Source organism: Pseudophryne corroboree, chromosome 6 (genome assembly GCF_028390025.1).
Source record: "Pseudophryne corroboree isolate aPseCor3 chromosome 6, aPseCor3.hap2, whole genome shotgun sequence".
Classification (NCBI taxonomy): Eukaryota; Metazoa; Chordata; class Amphibia; order Anura; family Myobatrachidae; genus Pseudophryne; species Pseudophryne corroboree.
Genome location: NC_086449.1, coordinates 141,026,212 through 141,049,451, shown reverse-complemented (window position 1 = coordinate 141,049,451; position 23,240 = coordinate 141,026,212). Strand labels below are relative to the sequence as shown.

The 23,240-nt window shown below is 46.6% G+C and overlaps 1 protein-coding gene across 3 annotated transcripts in view; it reads right to left on the bottom strand.

Annotated features, from left to right (window-relative positions):
* Positions 1-22,743, bottom strand: part of ZMIZ2 (zinc finger MIZ-type containing 2) — a 69,333-nt gene extending 46,590 nt beyond the window's left edge. The window contains exon 1 of one of the 3 annotated variants that reach the window (XM_063931922.1): positions 22,570-22,743. The gene's annotated coding sequence lies outside the window, so the exon portion shown is untranslated. Of the gene's footprint in view, positions 1-22,251; positions 22,503-22,569 lie in introns of those variants that run through there. The other 2 variants (XM_063931920.1, XM_063931921.1) reach the window with 2 other exon arrangements.
* Between the last annotated feature and the right edge of the window lie 497 nt (positions 22,744-23,240).

Sequence of the window (23,240 nt, the reverse complement as noted above, 5' to 3'; positions counted from 1 at the left end):
CAGACTTGATCACACTCCCTGGATATTTTTTCCTTGTGTGACTGCTCCCCAGCCTCTCGGGCTGGCCTCCGTGGTCACCAGCATCCAATCCTGAATGCCGAATCTGCGGCCCTCTAGAAGATGAGCACTCTGTAACCACCACAGGAGAGACACCCTTGTCCTTGGATATAGGGTTATCCGCTGATGCATCTGAAGATGCGATCCGGACCATTTGTCCAGCAGATCCCACTGAAAAGTTCTTGCGTGAAATCTGCCGAATGGAATTGCTTCGTAGGAAGCCACCATTTTTACCAGGACCCTTGTGCAATGATGCACTGACACTTTTCCTGGTTTTAGGAGGTTCCTGACTAGCTCGGATAACTCCCTGGCTTTCTCTTCCGGGAGAAACACCTTTTTCTGGACTGTGTCCAGAATCATCCCTAGGCACAGCAGACGTGTCGTCGGGATCAGCTGCGATTTTGGAATATTTAGAATCCACCCGTGCTGTTGTAGCAGTATCCGAGATAGTGCTACTCCGACCTCCAACTGTTCCCTGGACTTTGCCCTTATCAGGAGATCGTCCAAGTAAGGGATAATTAAGACGCCTTTTCTTCGAAGAAGAATCATCATTTCGGCCATTACCTTGGTAAAGACCCGGGGTGCCGTAGACAATCCAAACGGCAGCGTCTGAAACTGATAGTGACAGTTCTGTACCACGAACCTGAAGTACCCTTAGTGAGAAGGGCAAATTTGGGACATGGAGGTAAGCATCCCTGATGTCCCGGGACACTATATAGTCCCCTTCTTCCTGGTTCGTTATCACTGCTCTGAGTGACTCCATCTTGATTTGAACCTTTGTAAGTGTTCAAATTTTTTAGATTTAGAATAGGTCTCACCTAGCCTTCTGGCTTCAGTACCACAATATAGTGTGGAATAATACCCCTTTCCTTGTTGTAGGAGGGGTAATTTGATTATCACCTGCTGGGAATACAGCTTGTGAATTGTTTCCCATACTGCCTCCTTGTCGGAGGGAGACCTTGGTAAAGCAGACTTCAGGAGCCTGCGAGGGGGAAACGTCTCGACATTCCAATCTGTACCCCTGGGATACTACTTGTAGGATCCAGGGGTCCTGTACGGTCCCAGCGTCATGCTGAGAGCTTGGCAGAAGCGGTGGAAGGCTTCTGTTCCTGGGAATGGGCTGCCTGCTGCAGTCTTCTTCCCTTTCCTCTATCCCTGGGCAGATATGACTCTTATAGGGACGAAAGGACTGAGGCTGAAAAGACGGTGTCTTTTTCTGCAGAGATGTGACTTAGGGTAAAAACGGTGGATTTTCCAGCAGTTGCCGTGGCCACCAGGTCCGATGGACCGACCCCAAATAACTCCTCTTCCTTTATACGGCAATACACCTTTGTGCCGTTTGGAGTCTGCATCACCTGACCACTGTCGTGTCCATAAACATCTTCTGGCAGATATGGACATCGCACTTACTCTTGATGCCAGAGTGCAAATATCCCTCTGTGCATCTCGTATATATAGAAATGCATCCTTTAAATGCTCTATAGTCAATAAAATACTGTCCCTGTCAAGGGTATCAATATTTTTAGTCAGGGAATCCGACCAAGCCACCCCAGCTCTGCACATCCAGGCTGAGGCGATCGCTGGTCGCCGTATAACACCAGTATGTGTGTATATACTTTTTATGATATTTTCCAGCCTCCTGTCAGCTGGCTCCTTGAGGATGGCCCTATCTATAGACGGTACCGCCACTTGTTTTGATAAGCGTGTGAGCGCCTTATCCACCCTAAGGGGTGTTTCCCACCGCGCCCTAACTTCTGGCGGGAAAGGGTATACCGCCAATAATTTTCTATCGGGGGGAACCCACGCATCATCACACACTTCATTTAATTTATCTGATTCAGGAAAAACTACAGGTAGTTTTTTCACATCCCACATAATACCCTCTTTTGTGGTACTTGTAGTATCAGAAATATGTAACACCTCCTTCATTGCCCTTAACAAGTAACGTGTGGCCCTAAAGGGAAATACGTTTGTTTCTTCACCGTCGACACTGAAATCAGTGTCCGTGTCTGTCGACCGACTGAGGTAAAAGGACGTTTTAACGCCCCTGACGGTGTTTGAGACGCCTGGACAGGTACTCATTTGTTTGCCAGCCGTCTCATGTCGCCAACCGACCTTGCAGCGTGTTGACATTATCACGTAATTCCATAAATAAGCCATCCATTCCGGTGTCGACTCCCTAGAGAGTGACATCACCATTACAGGCAATTTGCTCCGCCTCCTCACCAACATCGTCCTCATACATGTCGACACACACGTACCGACATATAGCACACACACACAGGGAATGCTCTGATAGAGGACAGGACCCCACTAGCCCCTTGGGGAGACAGAGGGAGAGTTTGCCAGCACACACCAAAGCGCTATATTTTACAGGGATAGCCTTATAATAAGTGCTCCCTTATAGCTGCTTTTATAAAATCACAATTTCGCCAAATTTTGCCCCCCCTCTCTTGATTTAACCCTGTTTCTGTAGTGCAGTGCAGGGGAGAGCCTGGGAGCCTTCCTGACCAGCGGAACTGTGTGAGGAAATGGCGCTGTGTGCTGAGGAGATAGGCCCCGCCCCCTTTTCGGCGGGCTCGTCTCCCGCTTAAAAATGGATTCTGGCAGGGGTTAAATATCTCCATATAGCCCCGGAGGCTATATGTGAGGTATTTTTTGCCAAAAAAAGGATTTTCATTGCTGCCCAGGGCGCCCCCCCCCAGCGCCCTGCACCCTCAGTGACTGCCGTGTGAAGTGTGCTGAGAGCAATGGCGCACAGCTGCAGTGCTGTGCGCTACCTTAAGAAGACTGAGGAGTCTTCTGCCGCCGATTCTGGACCTTCTTCTCTTTTCAGCATCTGCAAGGGGGCCGGCGGCGAGGCTCCGGTGACCATCCAGGCTGTACCTGTGATCGTCCCTCTGGAGCTAATGTCCAGTAGCCAAAGAAGCCAATCCATCCTGCACGCAGGTGAGTTCACTTCTTCTCCCCTAAGTCCCTCGATGCAGTGATCCTGTTGCCAGCAGGACTCACTGTAAAATAAAAAACCTAAGCTAAACTCTTCTAAGCAGCTCTTTAGGAGAGCCACCTAGATTGCACCCTTCTCGGCCGGGCACAAAAACCTAACTGAGGCTTGGAGGAGGGTCATAGGGGGAGGAGCCAGTGCACACCACCTGATCCTAAAGCTTTACTTTTTGTGCCCTGTCTCCTGCGGAGCCGCTATTCCCCATGGTCCTTTCAGGAACCCCAGCATCCACTAGGACGATAGAGAAATTAGATTTAAGGGCACAATTAAAGGTTAGATTAAAGTCCACATAACATAGAAAACTACAATAAGCCAATGGAATTTACTAAATAACTTATTATTCTTCTAAAACAGTTTCATTTGAGACTCCATGGTGGATTGAGTCTTGATCACCACTGACATATATGTATAGTTTGGAGCAGAGAAAGGAAAGGGGGGACATGATAAAACCCTTGATATATTTGAAAGTTTCTAACAAAGTCCAGCAGGGAAACATTCTCCAAATGAAGAGAAGCAATAGGACATGAGGACATGCACTGAGACTGGAGGGGGGGAGGTTCAGGGGAAATTTGCAGAAAAATTATTTCACAGAAAGGGTAGTGGACAAGTGGAATAGCCTCCCATCAGAGGTGGTAGAGGCTAAGACAGTAGAGCAATTTAAACATGCATGGAATAGACATAAGGATATCCTTACAAAGAAATAAGGATCAAATAAGGTTAGAGATAAAAATCATGTAAAAAAAAAAAAAGGGGCAGACTAGATGGGCCAAGTGGTTCTTATCTGCCGACAAATTCTATGTTTCTCTGACATTATGTCCTTGTAGTCAAAAATCATAATCGTAATTTAAAAAGGACTCTAAATATAGGTTATTTTCATTTCTAGTTGTGCTTCCCTTTTAAGGCCTGAAGAATGTGTTTTTCATGTGTGTGTCCCTTATGAAGCCAGATATGTGGCAATACCATGCAGCAACAAGTGCACAGCATTCCAACTCCCCTACACTGAGGACAGGTAACCCGGACAGGTGCTGGAAGGGAGGAGCTACATGCTGTGTGCACACTGTGGTATAGTAATGCAGGGAGAATAATTCTATTACTGAAAGCACAGTATACACTAGACATGCAAGTAACACTGAGCAATAATTATCGCACAGCACAAACATTCTAATATAATGGAGACTAGACTGGTACTTAGAACACACTTCTAGACATTACGGCTTAGAACAGCTTGCTGTTAACACGAGGATAGGAACAGAGCCAGAAAATCACACAAGAGGTTAATGGAAGTAGTATACTCCGACAGCACAAAGCAGTTATGTTATGCTCCTGTCACATTGACATGGGAATATTCTGGTATGAACACCCTCAAAGTTTATAGACCCAAGGTGTTTTTATTTTCCTCCTGCTGCAAAGTGTGATTATTTGTATCAGTGGTTCTAAAACTCTGTCCTCAGGACCCCTAACAGTTCATGTTTTCTAAGTCAATCCGCAGGTGCATTCATTACTTACCGACACATTAAGGGTGCGATGCATGACTCATCATATTCCATCCCACCAGTCATCACATGCATATCAGTGTTTACCAACGTCGTATGCATGAATATTTTAGCAAACGACAGCTCTCTGTGGGCGGGATGTACTAAAGAAAAAATGCGGCAAAACCCACGAAAACGGGGGTTTTACCGCATTTTCATATTTACTAACACTCTACCGCCGCGTTTTCGGCATCCAGGGTATCACCCTATAGAAGCCTATGGGCTTCTTATCGCCGACCGCCGCACCCGCAGACGCCGACCCCCCTCTCCTTCGGCTTACCTTCCTCCAGGCTGCCTTGGACCCGGAAGGTAGTCTCCTCCTCCCCCTAGCAACGCAGCCGGACGTCCTTCCGGCTGCAGGGGGGAGGAGGCGGCACCGGAGGCAGCCTGCGGCTGCTTCCCGGCGTCTAGCCAGTGTGGGGACCCCTGGGAGGTGACAGAGACCCCCGCAGACCACCTAAGAGGTATCGCGGGGGGCCTCCGTCACCACATCACGATGTTAATCGCATATGTTAGTACATATGCGATCAACATCGCTGCGGTAACCGGCGAGGGGCGGCGATGTATCTTAATACATCCTGCCCTGTATCCCGTCTTTATTGCGATAGCCGGGTTGCAAGGCTATTAACCAAGCTGCACCAACATACATCTCTTCACTCATCTCAAAATATCTCCCAACTTGACCTCTCCGCTCTACACTAGGTATGCGTCTGTCATCCACACACATTACTTGCACTCAAAATTACAGGACTTAATCCGGGCTGCACCCACTCTGTGGAATGCCCTCCCATGCACAATAAGACTCACCTTAAGGGGTATATGCAATTGCGGTCGAATTCCCGAAAATGTCGAAAAATGGGACATTTTCGCCAAATAAAAAAAAAATTTCGACAATGCAATTCAGTACTTTTTGTAAAAAAAACGGACTTTCAAAATTTGACTTTTTGAAATTTGACATTTGTCAAATTCGACATTTCTGCAATGGTACAAATGCGGCAATTCGACAAAAGTATATTCAATTGAAGATTGTAAATTCGACAACAGTGCTTTTAGACAGTAAATTCGTCATTTTCAATCCGCCACACTTTGCTGGCGGAATCTAATAAAAAAATTTAAAAACATGGGTTTTTTTTATTGGTAATAGCATATCTATTTATATTAGAAGGGATTAGGTACTTGGTTTGTCTATTTTGGAGGCACAAGTATTATTTATATATTTTTAAAACTATTATTTTTTTATTTATTTTTTAAATGGAATGGTAAAAATCAGAGAAGAAAAAAAATGCGTGGGGTCCCCCCACCTAAGCATAACCAGCCTCAGGCTCTTCGAGCCGGTCCTGGTTCTAAAAATCTGGGGGGAAAAAACTGACATGGGATCCCCCGTATTTTTAAAAACAAGCACCGGGCTCTGCGCCTGGTGCAAAAAATACGGGGGACAAAAAGCGTAGGGGTCCCCCGTATTTTTTACACCAGCATCGGGCTCCACTAGCTGGGTAGATAATGCCACAGCCGGGGGTCACTTTTATACAGCGCCCTGCGGCCGTGGCATTAAATACGCAACTAGTCACCCCTGGCCGGGGTACCCTGGGGGAGTGAGGACCCCTTCAATCAAGGGGTCCCTCCCCCCAGCCACCCAAGGGCCAGGGGTGAAGCCCGAGGCTGCCCCCCCCCCCCCCCCCATCCAAGGGCTGCGGATGGGGGGCTGATAGCCTTGTGAAAATTGAAAGAATATTGTTTTTTCCAGTAGTACTACAAGTCCCAGCAAGCCTCCCCCGCAAGCTGGTACTTGGAGAACCACAAGTACCAGCACGCGGGAGAAAAACGGGCCCGCTGGTACCTGTAGTTCTACTGGAAAAAAAATACAGGACACGCACACCGTGAGAGTAAAACTTTATTTCACACATGTCGACACACACATACTTACCTATGTTCACACGCAGACTCTGTCCACTTGTCCAAGTAGAATCCACGGTGTACCTTATAATTTTATTTTCCTCACCTGATCCAGTGTCCTGTGGTCTTTTATTATAATCCACGTACTTGGCAAAAAAAAAAAACGAACACCCGGACCAGGCGGACTGAAAGGGGTCCCATGTTTACACATGGGACCCCTTTCCCCGAATGCAGAGACCCCCCCGTGACACAGAAAGGTCACTTCAGCCAATCAGGAAGCGCCACTTCGTGGCACTCTCCTGATTGGCTGTATGCACGTCTTCTGGCAGACAGCGCATCGCACAGCACCCTCCATTAGTTTCAATGGTGGGAACTTTGCGGTCAGCGGTGGGGTTACCCGCGGTCAGCGGCTGACCGCGGGTGACCTCACCGCTGACCGCAAAGTTCCCACCATTGAATATAATGGTAAGGCTTTGCGATGCGCTGTCTGACAGCTCAGACGCGCATAGCCAATCAGCAGAGTGCCACGACGTTGCGCTCGCTGATTGGCTGAAGGGACCTTTCTGCGACAGGAGTCCCGTGGGGTCCCGGCATTCGTGGAAAGGGGTCCCATGTGTAAACATGGGACCCCTTTCAGTCCGTTTGGTCCGGGTTGCCGTTTTGTTGTTTTGCCAAGTACGAGGATTATTTTAAAAGATCCGGACACTGGATCAGGTGAGTATAATTTTATTCACAGGTACCCCGGATTCTTCAGTGACGAGGGGGGCGTGGCAGTCGGCGGGTCAACATAGGTAAGTATGTATGTGTCGGCATGTATGAAATAAACTTTTACTTTCACGGTGTGTGTCTCCTGTTTTTATTTGTTGTTTTTTTCAGTAGAACTACAGGTACCAGCGGGCCCGTTTTTCCACCCGCATGCTGGTACTTGTGGTTCTTCAAGTACCAGCTTGCGGGGGAGGCTTGCTGGGACTTTTAGTTCTTCTGGAAAAAACAATATTCTATCATTTTACTCAAGGCTATCAGCCCCCCATCCGCAGCCCTTGGATGGGGGGGGGGGGGACACACACACACACACAGCCTCGGGCTTCACCCCTGGCCCGTGGGTGGCTGGGGGGGGGGGGGGGGGGGGGGAGAGACCCCTTGATTGAAGGGGTCCCCACTCCCCCAGGGTACCCCGGCCAGGGGTGACTAGTTGGATATTTAATGCCACGGCCGCAGGGCGCTGTATAAAAGTGACCCCCGGCTGTGGCATTATCTGTCCAGCTAGTGGAGCCCGATGCTGGTGTAAAAAATACGGGGGACCCCTACTCTTTTTGTCCCCCGTATTTTTTGCACCAGCACCAGGTGCAAAGCCCGGTGCTGGTTTTAAAAATACGGGTGATCCCCTGTCAGTTTTTCCCCCGGATTTTTAGAACCAGGACCGGCTCGAAGAGCCCGAGGCTGGTTATGCTTAGGAGGGGGGACCCCACGCAATTTTTTTTCGTGGTTTTTACAGTTTTTCCCATTTTTGTTACATTTTTACAAAATTGCCCGTTTTTCGACAGCGGGACTGTCGAATCCGTTTTTTATTGAATATGTTGAATTCCGGCACCCACTTGCCGGAATTCGACGGTCGAATTAACAAACGGGCGAAAAATTGCCGCGATTCGCCGGCAATTGCATATACCCCATAGTCTCCAAACCTTCAAGTGTTCCCTGAAAACTCACCTCTTCAGACAAGCTTATCAAATTTCAAACCCACCCACATAACCTTCAATGTCTCCCTATCTAATTACATCACCTCTGTACAGCCCACGCATAACCTCACATTTTGTCTTTCTTCACTTTCACAACCTCCTGACCCTTGGCCAACATTTCTGGGTGACCATATCAAATAGCCCATTAAGAACCTTTGCAATCTGGTGGACCATTATGCAATAGGTAGCATCTATCCTTGTGTATCAAAGCCTATCTCCCTATAGATTGTAAGCTTGAGAGCAGGGCCCTCCTACCTCTATATCTGCCTGTTTTTACCTAGTTTTGTTCTATTACTGTTGTTCCAATTGTAAAGCATAACGGAATATTCTGCAGTACATAAAAAACATTAATAAAGAAATAAAGAAAAACTTCCAAGTTTAGGACCGGGGAGTCCCCGTGCGCATGCAGGGGGTGCTGGGAGGGATCTGATTAGATCCTTCTCAGGGGGAAAGGACCCCATAGGCTTGGGGGGGGGGGGGGGGGGGGGGGGGAGCAGCGCTGCAGCGGGGAGAGCAGGAACCCAGCAGCAGCGTCCACCCGTTTCCAGCAGGCGAGGTCTTGCTTGCTGGAGCCGGGTGGACGCCGCCGTGAGTGCAGCCGCTGCTCCCACGTCTCCTCCTCTCCCGCTCCATCTCCTCCACTGCTCCCCCCCACCGCCATCTCCTCACCTCCGGCACCGCTGACCGATCCCCCCTCAACCCCGGTGCCACTGACCGTTCCCCCCTCACCTCCAGCACCGCTGACCGCTCCCCCCCAGCGCCACTGCTGACCGCTCACCCCGAGCGCCGCTGACTGCTCCCTCTGCAGTCAGCGAACCCGCAGCGCTGACAGCAGCAGCAGGTCAGGAAACGGCCAAATCCGACAGTCGGATTTGCCCGCTCTTTTGAATAGGGGTTGTCGGGTGCATTCCGACAACTGCATGTCGGAATGGACCCGACTCTTATTGAATACACCCCCATAGTGGGAGATGTACTATGCCTTGGAGAATGATAAAGCATCAGCCAATCAGCTACTAACTGCCATGTTACTGGCTGTGTTTGAAAAATGAAAGGAACCGATTGGTTGGTACGCCCTCTACTTTATCAATCTCCAAGGCTTTAATACATCTGCCCCTCATTTTTTAAATAATTTTCATGTACAAAATAAGTAAAGGTGTCACTATCTCAGATTTTGATACATTTTGGATTTTAGACTTAGATTTGTTATTAGCGCAGGTAGGGTAAGCTTGCCAGCACAGTGACAGCCAAAGGCAGGGAATCTCTAGTAATCGCACACCACTGGGGTCGGTTTGGGGCGGCTTGACTGGCATCACAATATGGAAGTGCAATGATTGAAGGTCCTGGGCACTTTGCTTTAGCCATGTCTTCTTTGGCGCACAACGTGCTATTTTCCATCCATCCGGGCGTGTTGTTTAGGCACGGGTATGGGATTCTTTTAGGCTTCATTCTGCAGACATGCCCGAACCACTTTAACTGACATTTTTTCTAAAAACCGCTCAGAATTTGGAGGGATTTATTATCATTGAATCAGATTAAGAATATCAAAATATTCACAATTCCTATTCTAGAATAGATTTAATATTATGTGACAAATGGTCTCTCCAGAGAACTAAGGACGTTGATATCCTACCGATTACCTGGTCTGACCACTCCCCAGTTCTCTGGAAATGGAACCTCCATGACATCCGCAACCCTGCTCGTCAGTGGCGCCTATACCCATATCTCCTAAATAACCCTTTGTCCAAAAAAATTATTCTTGAATCCATTAACTCTTACTTAGCCACTAACTCCCCCCGGGACACCTCTACTATTAACCATTGGTGTGCCTTTAAGGCTGTTACCCGCAGAGCTGCCATCCAAGCAGGTGCCACTCTCAAAAAACAAGCCCTCCATTTACAGATGAAACTGGAAGCTGAATTGCTAGAACTCGAATCCCAAAACATAGCCCTTCCCTCTAGAACTCTTAAAAGTGAAACCTCCAACGTTCGTAGTCAACTTCAAAAACTATTTCTCGCCCGTACCCAAGCGGCTTTGAATAGGATGCGACACAAATTCTATCTCCTAGGTAATAAATCTGGTAGAATGTTAGCACGTAAACCGCGAGTTCAGCAAGCCAGGAATAAGATTAAATCTATTTACTCTCCCTCCAAAACAGAAGATACTAAACCCTAGAGACATAACAAACCGATTTGCGCAATATTGCACTGAACTCTATAACCTATTAACTGACCCTTCAACCCCCCAACCTACCACTTCTTCTATTTCCTCTTTTCTGAACAATCTTTCTTTTCCTACTCTCACTCAGGAGCAATTATCTACACTTAATGCCCCATGGTCGGTGGCTGAAGTCTCCGCAGCTATTAAATCCACTCCTGGAAACAAGGCCCCAGGCCCAGATGGGTTTGTCACCGACTTCTATGCCACTTTCCAAGATGTTCTTTCTCCCCACCTGACTGCCCTCTTCAATACATTCTCTGACCACGGCTCCCTTCCCCCAGAACTGCTGGAAGCACGTATTATTACTATTCCCAAACCCGGAAAGGATCCTGCCTATGTACATAACTATCGCCCTATCGCACTGCTTAATTGTGATATCAAACTTTATGCCAAAATGATTGCAACACGTATCAACCAATTTCTTCCATTGCTGGTACACCCAGACCAAACTGGCTTCGTGCCCGGAAGACAAGCGTCAGATAACACGCGTAGGGTCTTCAACCTGATTGACTCACTATCTAAAGATCAGGGCCTTCTCTTGCTGTCCTTAGATGCTGAGAAGGCCTTCGATAGACTGAATTGGACGTACATGCGTGAAGTCCACCTCCGATTTGGTTTTAGAGATCGTATTCTAGCCTCTATTTTAGCATTGTATAGCTCTCCTACGGCCCGAGTGTTCAGCAATGGCTTCCTGTCCGACTCTGTTCCAATCACAAATGGTATCAGACAAGGATGCCCTCTATCTCCTCTAATATTTGTTCTATTAATCGAACCCCTCGCTATTTCAATACGTGACAATCCCCATTTTCCAGCTCTACAATTTGGTTCCTCCCGCCATAAATTAAGTCTTTTTGCAGACGATGTTCTCCTCTTTATCTCTGACCCCACCACAACTCTCCCTCTCTTGCACTCTATTCTAGACGCCTGCAGCTTAGCTTCTTACTATAAACTCAACACCACCAAGACAGACGCCCTACCTTTCAACCTCTCCCATTCCCTCCTAACCCTCCAATCCTCCTTTCCATATAATTGGCGGAAACACACGATAAAGTACCTAGGTATCAACATCCCTATCTCCACTCCTGATGTCTTTATTGTCAATTTCTCCCCTCTGATAGAGACGTTAGAGGCCCTAACTAAATCCTGGTCATCCTACGAGGTCTCATGGCTTGGACGTATGGCCGCATTCAAAATGTCCCTACTACCCAAATTAATGTACCTGTTCCGCACAATCCCATACATCTTCCCAAAAAAAGCCCTCCAGACCTGTTCTGTCATGTCTAAATATGTCTGGTCTTCAAAACCACCCTCGTTGGCTTACTCCAGAATGGTTCTGCCACGAGCGTTGGGAGGACTCTGTCTACCCAATATTTTCCTATATCAAGAAGCTTCTCTTCTGGCTTCCCTTAAAAATGATTTTGATGTCCATACTCATTTAGGCTGGGTGGAGCTTGAACAAATTCGAGCACACCCACTCCCCCTAGCAGATCCATTTCGCATTCCTAAGACAGTCCGGCCCGCCCTTGTAAATCTCCTTCCTTCCACGCAAGCTGCACTACAAACCTGGGACAAATTATCCGCCACTCTATCATCCCCTATATCTCACATTACTCAGATCTCCATCACTACATTGGCTCTGATGATACCCCATCTTAATCTATCTAAATGGAGACATGCAGGTATATTATATCTAGGCGACCTACTCGACAGACTCTCTCTGTTACCCTTCTCAGCTCTCCAAGTAAAGTTCTCCCTACCCGCCTCAGAACTCCTCCACTATCTGCAAGTTGCACATTGGTGGAGATCAATCCCTACTACCTCGCAGCCATCACACACATCCTCATATCCCCTATCCTCCCGCCTTTCCCTAAATAAATCTAAAGGTGACATCACATTCTGGTATAAATTATTGATTACCCCTATTTCCCCTTCCAAAACTAACGCACAATTAAAATGGGAACTAGATCTGGGAAGAACCTTGTCGCCGACTGACTGGCGTCTCATTTTCTCAGCTTCCTACTCCATGTCCAAATGTTTGAATCATACTGAAATGCACATAAAACTGATCCATAGGCTATACTTGACACCCGACCGACTGCATAGATTTTGGCCCTCCTGTAGTAATAAATGCTGGAGACATTGTGGTTCAGTAGGTCATATTTACCATATATTTTGGTCATGCCCGGTGATTACCAAATACTGGTCCGAAGTGTTTGACTTGATCAATAAAGTTCTATCCATCCATCTCACACCGGACCCGACCTTAGCATTACTTCATGTTGTCCCCCCTTCTGTTCCCCCCTCTAGCAGATACGTTTTAGGCCACATTTTAATAGCAGCTCGCGCCAACCTGGCTCAGCTGTGGAAACAACCTTCGCCCCCTACTCTGCTAAAAGTTATTTATAAAATGAACCATCACTTCCTCATGGAAACCGAATATATCCCCTCCTCCACCACTACTTCCTCTCCCAAGACAAGCTGGTCCATGTGGCATCAGCTTGTCTCCTCCGGCGAAGGCTCTCAATACTTCCATAAACCATCTTCAAGTAGCCCATCTCACTTTAGTTTGATTGAACAACCGATCAACGACTGATACTCTAGAAAGACGGCCTATTGGCATTTTCTTCCATTTGTGTACTGTTCTGCATCTTCCCTCTTTCAACCCGGGGCAACGTTAGTTTAGATTCTCTTTCCCACCTTCTCTCTATTCATATCTAACTGCCTAGGCCTCATGAGCCGGAATCTTGATTTCTCGTTGCAATGTGAGTATTACTCCTGTATGGCTCCTCGTACCGAGGTTTTATGATTCCTAATAATGTCTCTGTCTACTTTATGAAATCTGTTTCTTTTTTTCCAATTGTCTATTGCTGGGTGTAATTGCTATATTATATATGCTCGTTCTCAATGTACCAGTTCCTATTCCTGGTCCGGATGCCCCCCCCCCCATGTACCTCCCCTTTTCCCTTCATAATATGTTTTACTTGTCCCCCTTTTCTTTCTGTACCCTATAAAAATTTACTTTTTCTCAATAAAAATTGATGGAAAGAATATTGAAATAAAGATTGTCCAAAAAAACCACCAACATTTAAAATATAATATATATTTTATTAAACATTGGTGCAAACATCGCAACTTCCTGCTTGAGGGATAAGATCCTCTCAGCAGCCCCCAAAGCACCCCAGGAAGGCGAGAGGCTGTTTTTGTTTTGTTTTTTTACATTTCCCCAGTGGCTGCTAATGTCTGCAATTGCTGGGTGGGGAGTGCTCCCATGCTGACCGATCAGCAGTGATCAGCAGCACAGCAGGCACTGGAGGGGAGGGACCAGAGGTCCCTCAGAGCAGCAATTGCAGGAAGCCTCGCTTCTGCTGTTGCAGTGTGGGCATTCTGACTCAGATGCGACCACGTCAGGGAAAACCCAGCCTGCTGTGGTCGTATCTGATGCGACCATGCCAGGCAAGTGGTTAAACGCTCTTTTAATATAGGATTCAATTGTGGGTTGGTCTTGGCATAGTTTTCAGATGTTTTCATTTCTCCAGCAGTCTGTTCGTTTTACTTGTAGTATGTTTCGTAAGCACCTCATTTGGAAACGTTCCACCCTTGTTAGGTCTTTTAAGGATTGTCCATGAATCTGTACCATAAAGTAATATTGTTCTAACCAATGCGTTGAATACCTTCATTTTGTGGCAATGGAAATGTCCTGTTGGTTCCAGAAGTCTTTTCTCAGAGATGCAAAGGCAGCTGTGGCACAACCTAAATGACTTGTGATGTCGCTTGTAGCAGCAATCTGTTGACCACTGATAGTTAAACCCAGTTATTTTAAAAGGTATCCAGCAGGACGGTAACTAGGTGTGTGCCACTGGTGCCTGGCACACAGCGCAGGACCACTGGCAACACCCGCTTGGCTGCTACGGCGCCGTACGGGCCGCGTCCCCCCAGCGCCCGGCTGCATTGCCTGGCTACCTATCACATAAGTAGCCGGGCAGCACTGCAGCTCTCTCCCAGCGCGCACCGAGACCACAATGCCCTGCGGTGCGAAGAGCGCAGCATAGGGCGGGAAGAGAAGAGGCATGCCGGCTGGCCACAGGTGAGTATAACACACACTCACACTCTGCTGTAATGTGTAAATAAATAAATGTATAAAAAAAAAAAAAAAGCGGGAGGACTCTGCCTTCCGTAATGTGTATAAAAAAAATTGAAAAAAAGGGGGACTCTGCATGCCTAATGTGTATTTTTGGGGCTCGCCTGCGGTGCACACTAGCCCTGTTTTGTATATGGGTGATGGGCATACTTGTCTGCCTGACCCTCTCCATGAGGGAGAAAATGCTCTGTTCCTGGACTTTCCTGGTAATGTGTGATTGCCATCACCTGTGGTGAAACCCCTTTCTTATCAATTAACATCGGTCGCCGATGCTGTTTCTTGCACACAGCGCTAAAATGTCTAGTTACGGCAGTGGTATCCAGTTGTTCAATGATGTTTCCATCTAGGTTTAGCTGCACAGGGGTATATCGGATTTTCAGATATGGGAGACTCAACATGTATCAGAATAATGATGATGTAGTTCCTGAAAGCATATAAAACCAGGCCAGATCATATAATGCCAACAGTGATGATGTCTCCTTCCGGTATATATTCTGACACAAGGAGCTCAGAGCGATACTCAAGCACTGAGGGAGTAATTAGGTCCCCATGGCTCCTAACATGACAGCTCACTCTGATGCCATTTGCGGCGGAGAACCGAATAATTTGTGTTTATAAAGTGGTGCCGCCACCTTTATACTTCTCAGGGAGAATGGAGGGAATACCTGTAGTCTACGGAGAGGCAAGGAGATGCACAATCTCCAAGGCAAAGGATCTCAAAAACTTCATTAGCCTAACTGGCTCCTCCACAGTCCAGAGCAGATATTATCCAATATTATTACCAATGCACATGTATCATTATTACACACAAGTTTTACTGACTGAATAATTAAGCGGTACACAAAGTGTATGGAAAAAAAAAATAGAATGTCAGTGAATATGTAATCTGCCTTTGTTAGACAAACAAGTTGGAAATGCACTTTTTTTCCTGTTACTCCCATTTGACCATAGTGTAGCTGACTGAGAACGGGTCAAATGCAAAGGTAGAGGGGACTACTTTAAAATATTTCCCATGATTCTTTAGACACAGTACAACCGCACTCCCAAAAACAGGCTCTACACTGAGGACCCCTTGCAGTATTTAACAAACAGCAGTGTTCTTACCTTACCACTGTCCATCCTTGTACTGCTTATGCCAGCTATGGATAGCAATAGCTATATGATCTTCATTGCCGGCAATGGGAACCCAGCAACAGCCTTTTCGGCTTTACCAAGGACCTCCAGGCATTGCAGAGTACCCGCCGGGATGACACAACAGCCCACTGCTCGCAGCAATAGGTTGCCAGAAACAGCGTGGAGGATGTCACTGAAGAGACCATTTGGTTTGTTTATAACATCACAGCACCATTATATGGTTCTCACACTATGTCATCCAGGTATTAATGACCAAATAAATGGTGTGGCTGTGTGCGCACTCCGTGATATCGGACACATAAGAATTACTTGGAATTCCAACAAAGTGAGAATCAGTCTGGCCAGGAAGGGTCCCAACACTACTTTACAGGGGAAGCTAAACGTGAGGCACACTGCTATATATCATAGAGGTAACAGTATCACTGCATGCCTGTGGAAACCACAGGTCACTCTGGAACGGTTTGCTCTGTCTACAATTTACACATCAACTCACGTGATTGCAGAGGAGTACATTATCCCCATGCGGCAATCACCGCCAGAGAGAGGGGATGCAGTACGAGACACATGCCTGAACGAGCCCCCAAACACATTTCAGAGCACACTACATGCCTCACAAATGTGTGGTAGCTATAAAACTCATTATTGGTTGCTACAGATTACTGCACATTTCTGCATATGGCAGGACCATTATTATACTTTTCCCAACATAGAATAGGTGAGAAAGGCCCATCGATGACACAATAGAAGCAGAAGAGAGTCAATCCGTATATATTCAATGGAACACCCATGGCCCAGTGATTTACACTTACTCTTTTATAGTACTAAATATGGAAAAGTAACAAGGAAACACCAGAATCACAAAGGTCATACATATACGACTGTACACGCTCAGTTTACCAGTATTATACGGAAGTATTACATTTTCTTTTATTATAGCTGTTGCTAAAATGCAAGTTTCCCCTAACATAGCAGAGCCCTGTAAAACATTCACTTCAATCACTTGCAAAGTCCACAAAAGCTTTCCACAGGAATGAGCCCAAAGGGTTAGCCTCCCACCCACCCTGTGGTGGCAAACTAATTTGCCCAAGCCCCCTATTAAAAACAACTCTTTAATACATAGCCCCTCAGTCTCCTGCTGGTAAATGGCTAGGCGGGGGCACTGGCTAGTATCCATACACATATGAACCCGAGTGTTCATGTGGGCATTGTACGCTTCTGGAAATTTGGTGAGTTTTGATCAGAGATGTGCAGACAAGGTACGCAGGTGAGGCAGTGCCTCACCTGTCATACTCCAGTATACACCAGTTTGAACTATAAAAATAAACCATTGTTTCCAAGGTCACAGAGAACATTATACCAACAGTGCTGTCTTTTCAGATGTCACTTAATGCCATTATAGATTTCCAACCATAAAATTCTGGTTACAGGATACGGTAGCAATCTGGTTAGAGGTGATAAGATCTGAATTCCCTGTCAGAACTCAAACAGTGCATCTTAAACTTGTTGGTCAGAGCTGTGCACTTGCTTTGGTGGCATTGCACTTGGTTGCTCAGTCAGCAGTAGTCTTATACGACCTCTAAACGTAATCAGAGTTTGTTATCCTGTTGAAACTTGAATACATTATTTCCAAGGATACTTCAGGGAAGCGTTCATTGCTTACGCAAACTAGAAGGTTTCATAAAGGATGTCAAGGTTCAGCAGCTTCTCAAGGAAGCTCGGCCTTACCGGGCAGGTAAATACAATCAGACATGGAGAAAAAGAGTCCTTTATATATCCCACACAATCCTCTGCTGACAAAGCTTCAGGATGGCGATGAAGCCTAATCCAACTCAAGAAACTCTACAGATAGTTAAAGGTTGGTTCCTTCAGAATTGATACATTGAACCCCATCTTTCCGGATATCCAGCAAGGGGACTGGCTGTTAAAAATCAATATAAAGAACGTATACTCTTATATCCCTTACTCCGACACAGGAAATTCCTTAGATTCCTGGCTCTGGGAAGACACTTCCAACACACAGCCCCTCTCTATATGGATACAGATCAGAAGAAACTACAAAAGCAGACGCGGTGGTCAGACCTAAACTTTATTCCCCAAGCCATCCTATTAACAGTGCACAATTAGGTAACTATGTGTTAGACTGGGAACCTCATGGGGTAATGCGGTGACTCGAGCATCTGGACAGGACTCAGAAGATCCAGTTCTGAAACTCTCAGAGTGCTGAAAGTTGTAGATGTAGCCTTGCTGCGCTTTCACAATGAGGTTTGCTATCAATCTGCAAAAATTATTTTAGGCAGATGCCCAACTGCTCCATACATAAAGCTGCAGGGAGAATCCCTTGCAGAAACTATGTTTCACAGCCTGAAGTTCACCTGAGACAAATGACAGCTGCATGACATTCCAGAGTCATCCAACATTCACCAAAGAGAACTAGCCCCCCACTTTTCCCCCTTAGAACAGGTTTGATTAATGTTATATCCATGTGGAGATGATACCCAAACATAAGTCTGTTGGAGACAGCAATCAATCCTAGACGCCTAATGTTTGCTCCAAGAGCTGCCCTTATAGATGTCTATCCCACGGACCTTCAGGTGAGCATAATGGAAGAACACACATGTAGTCATTCTGATATGCTGGTGTGCCCAAGGGATCTATGATTTTCACAACTGTTAATGTATGAAACATCCCCTGCTCAGAATCCCACTGCCTCTGGGGGCAATTCGCCAGGGCACTATACCTCATGTGAATCCACAAACACCACCATATGACACATGGGTCTCTCGGGCAGCACCATCTACACCTAGATATGACAGAATTATCTTAAGCGTATTTTAGTAAAGCAATGAGAAGTTCTCAATCTAGTGCTCATCGAAAGGTTTCAAGGCTGTGTAAAGCTGGGTACACACCTAAAGACTTATCTGTACAATCTGTCTGGCGAGAACAAAAATCTGGTAATGTACGGGAGCAATGACAATGGAGCATTTGCTCCCAACACTGGAAAACAGACAATGGTCCATCAGACAAATTGGTTAATCTGTTTGATTTAACAAATGTATCCAAACAATGTTTTTTGGCCTTTATCCGGCGTTTGGGATCAAATGGTTGATTGTAATTTGCTCCCATGCATTACCAGATTTTTGTTCCCACCAGAGAGCTTGGACAGTAATCTCTAGGTGTGTACCAAGCTTAAGGGTGGCACTACCGTTGGTCGCATACAACATCCAACATGCTCATAAACAGACAATATTGTATGCGATTTGGTGCACATCATGTAGTGTATGCCAACTGGACGACCAGACAATAAATTGGTCCGATTTGGCATCTTATTAATTACAGCCAGGTATGAAACATTAGCCAGTGACCATTCTACTGTGTACAGGAGCAACAATAAATCAGATATAATCAAACGATACGATATATTGTTCAGTCGCGAGCAAGACTGTACATTGTGTACGCTCACTAATGTTTGTTCTGGGCTCAAGGGAAATCACTCCGATTGCTGGTCGTTCTAATGTGTAACTGCTTAGCGACCATCTGGTCATCAGAATTCTTCAAGGGGTTGAAACACTGACTCTAGTACTACATTGTGCCTCCAGGGGAAGATTTCTCTTGCACTCCACTCTGACAATTGATACCTTTAAATCTTTAACAGGTTCCTATGAAACTACTCGACTTAAAAATGTTTAACTTGGGGCCCATGATCTCAGATAGGATTGTCAGACACTCCATGCATATCATTTGTCTCGGCATTACAGTTCTACTGCTAGTTAGAGGAGAAGACATGGCACACTCTCTACCCCAGGGGACCTGTGTAGTAGAGTTGCAGCCTGATCCTCATGCCACATGTGATTAAGTCAACACACTTCTCAAACCAGCCTAATTTTGGACTAAGTTTTGTTAGTAGTCTACTCCCACCTCCCTGCCTTACATCTTTGGTAGCATTCCTTGGAGCCAACTGCTATGACACGAAGAAAAAAAAATGAATTGACACATACCATAATTTTATTTTCCTGGGCATGAAAACCTTAAAGCAGTGGTCAGGGAACAGGGGTAAATTACCCCAAATGGGGTAAAAATGAAATTTCTGCGGGTAATGGACGGGCACGCTGCCGAGACACAGCCCCGTCCAGCACCGGCCGGCTCGCTATGTGACGTGGTGACGTCACACCGCACTCCCTCCTGCTCGGTGCTCCTGGCCGCGGTGTGACGTACTGATGTCACACCGTGCTCCCTCATGCCTGCCCTGTCCTGTCCTTCCGCCCGCGGCCCGCCAACCCACACACAGAACTTGAAGTGTTTTGTGGCTGACCGCTGACAAGAGTACCGCAGGATCAGACAATGGCCCACATAACAGTTACTGAGGTGAGGATGTGACCATCTGTCTCCTAAAAGACGTGTGTGTGTCCCCCCCCCCTTCACACACACACACACACAGTATCTCAGAAATGCCATATAAACAGTGAAAACCAGTATACATGCATAATAATATCGGATTTCCTTCCTTTCAAATCAAGGAGGCAACGTCGGCGTATCGAAATATATTTTGGGGTAAAAGATAAAAAAGTTCCCTGACCCCTGCCTTAAAAAGCACCACGGACCCTCCCTGTATTAGGCTGCCATTCTGTCTCTACTCCTCTATTGCCATCCCAAGGACAAGGGTGAACTCTTAGGTACCCACTGCAGTGATCAGGTCCAGGAACAAAATACAAGGTACATGGAATTCAATATCCCTTCATATACTCACTGGATTATTCTGTGTATGGTCCCAAATAAATATTTTATGTTACCTTCACTTCCCAGCTGACCATATATTACAGTAACCGTATACTCTGTGTACTCAGCAAGAGACCACTGCAAATTCAATTGTCTTAAAACATAATGTATGTCAAAGTACCACAAATTGCTCAGACTTGGAAGTCAATTTTAGTTATGGTTAATTTGGAATGATCAAATACTGAACATAAGACAACACTAACAAGCCAGTACCCAGGTGATCCAGAGCTTTAGATCCGGCATCAACAAAGAAGACATCCAAGTTCATGAGAAATCCCACCACCAATTTAGTCTTCTTTACATCATTAACCCATCATAAAAACCTACATTTAGGACTACCCTGCCACCAAAAGTGTGTCAGACTGAGAAACCTGCATAAGCCAATACTTTCTCTCAATACTTTCTGGCGCATTTAATTTACACTGAGGAACAACAAATACAAAAACACATCACAGAACTCGACTTTACCATAATACCAAAAAAAAATCTAAAAGGATTATACAAATATTAAAAGCAATCCCAGCTACATGAAGATAAATTGTTGGCAAAGCATAACCTTATAATAGAACATGTCAGGTAACCAAATCGCAAACCAAAGTACACCGAAACAGGTACGAACACGTGCAGATACATCGGCTGTTCAATTGAACGACCGATATATCCATGGTCAGTCGGCCAGTGTGTACCAGTGATATGTCTGTGACCAACGCCGTTCACAGACACATTGCGTCGGCCCTGCAGCACAGCCAATATATATCTACAGATATACTGGTGCATCGTGCTGTGTGTACAGGCGACCGCCCATACACATGCTGCACCAGCCGGCGGTGATGGACAAGGTGACTGGACGGGCGCATGTAAATGCCCGCCCACTTCATGATGTCAGTCACAACGGATTGGGCAGTGTGTATGCACAATACTACCCGATCCGTTTGAAGATATATCTATTATACCCCTTTCAGACCGCCACTTCTGAACACGGGTTATTGGCACATGAACGCGCATAACCAGTGTTCATGTGCGATCTGAAAAAGAGCCAGGGTTGAAATACCGGGTTGAGCGACCCGGTATTCCACCACAGGTTTAACCCGGCTCGCTGTGTGGTGTGAACGCATCAACCCGGCACCCGTTCACTGTGTTTGGATGGGCAGCACTTGGAGATCATGTGATCTCCAAGCACCGCCCCCGCTGCATTACCAAACCTGCAATATGCCAGGTTGCCGGCAGCGGGGAGCCTGAGGCGGGTCACACGCTGGGAGCACCCATGGCAGGCTCCTGGGTGCGACCGGCCTCAGGCGGTCTGAATAGGGTAGAAGTGTATCCCCAGCTTAAGACGCATATACCTTCATAAGCTTTCCTATCCAATGACATACCTACTGCCAGCGCCAAGTCACAACAGTCAAATAGGTTCTTCTCATGGAATGAGAGAGCCTGGCCCAAGGCGCAGCCAGAATATCACATGGCCACATAACCATTCACCCATGTCAAAGACCGTCAAGAACCCATCTTAGGCAAAGGCAAGCCACACTATACCGGACCATACAACCCTGCATATTAAGGTAACACTTCTAAGAAATTAACAATAATCACCTGCCAGCATTTTCCATGATGTAGACAATGGATGGATAAATAATATATATATATATATACACACACACACACATACATACATACATACATACATACATACATACATACATACACACACGACTGATTCCCAGCCAGAGATCACAGGCATAAGAAAGCATATACAGTATGAATCCCTACCTTGCCCAGGAAGCTGTGTCGGGCTGAGGCTCTAGATACTATCTCACCTCCCCATGCTGCTACACTCAGCTCTAAGTGGGGGGCTTCTGCCCCAGTATACAGAAGGCAGGAACTGGGAGAGGGAAGGCTACAGGAGGAGGAGGAGGAAGGGGAGTGAGGGGGTAGGGAGGAAGGTGCAGAGCATGCAGAGCAGCAGACACACAAGGAAGTGGGGAAGGTGCAGTGCATGCAGCCAGGCAGGGTGCAGCGCAAGGAGTGGGGGAGGGGCAGGGGGACGTGCTAGACGACCAGTGACAATAAGGAGCTGAGAGAAGATACCTTCCCGGCCCGCTCACATCACCACCATAGGCTCCATGCTCCAGCCTGAGCACCCACCTCCTCCTATCGCGGCTCTTCTGCTCCGACCTCTTTCTCTCTCTCTGCCCGCTGCTGCAGCCGCTCTCCTATTGCACAATGCTGCTGCTCATTAATATTCAAGAGCTTCCTTCTTCTCCCAGGGTTCCGGGTCACGCCCCCTGCCTGGTAACCCCGCCCCCTTCTCACAGCGGCAGCGCAGATCATCTCGCTAGGCTAAAGCAGAGGAGCGCCGAGTGCAAGGAGCTGGAAATGTGCTGGGGGATGGGGATGCATTGTGTCACTAGTCAGAGCAGGGTTAACCCTTTCGCTGCAGGCAAGTCGTGCGATGCTGAAACCGAGCGTTCTGCTATCTATTCTGAGCTCATTACTGTAGGTATCGCCTGTAGGGAAGCCATCCAGCAGCAGCAGTGACTATGATAGATAGATAGATAGATAGATAGATAGATAGATAGATAGATAGATAGATAGATAGATAGATAGATAGATAGATAGATAGATAGATAGATAGATAGATTCCTGTAGAAGGACGGGAGCACATTTACAGCATGACATCTGCTCTCCAGCTGCTGTGGACATTTAAATTCCAGCTGGCAGGGCATCCTGGTACTTGTTGTTCTACAACAGCTTTCTGC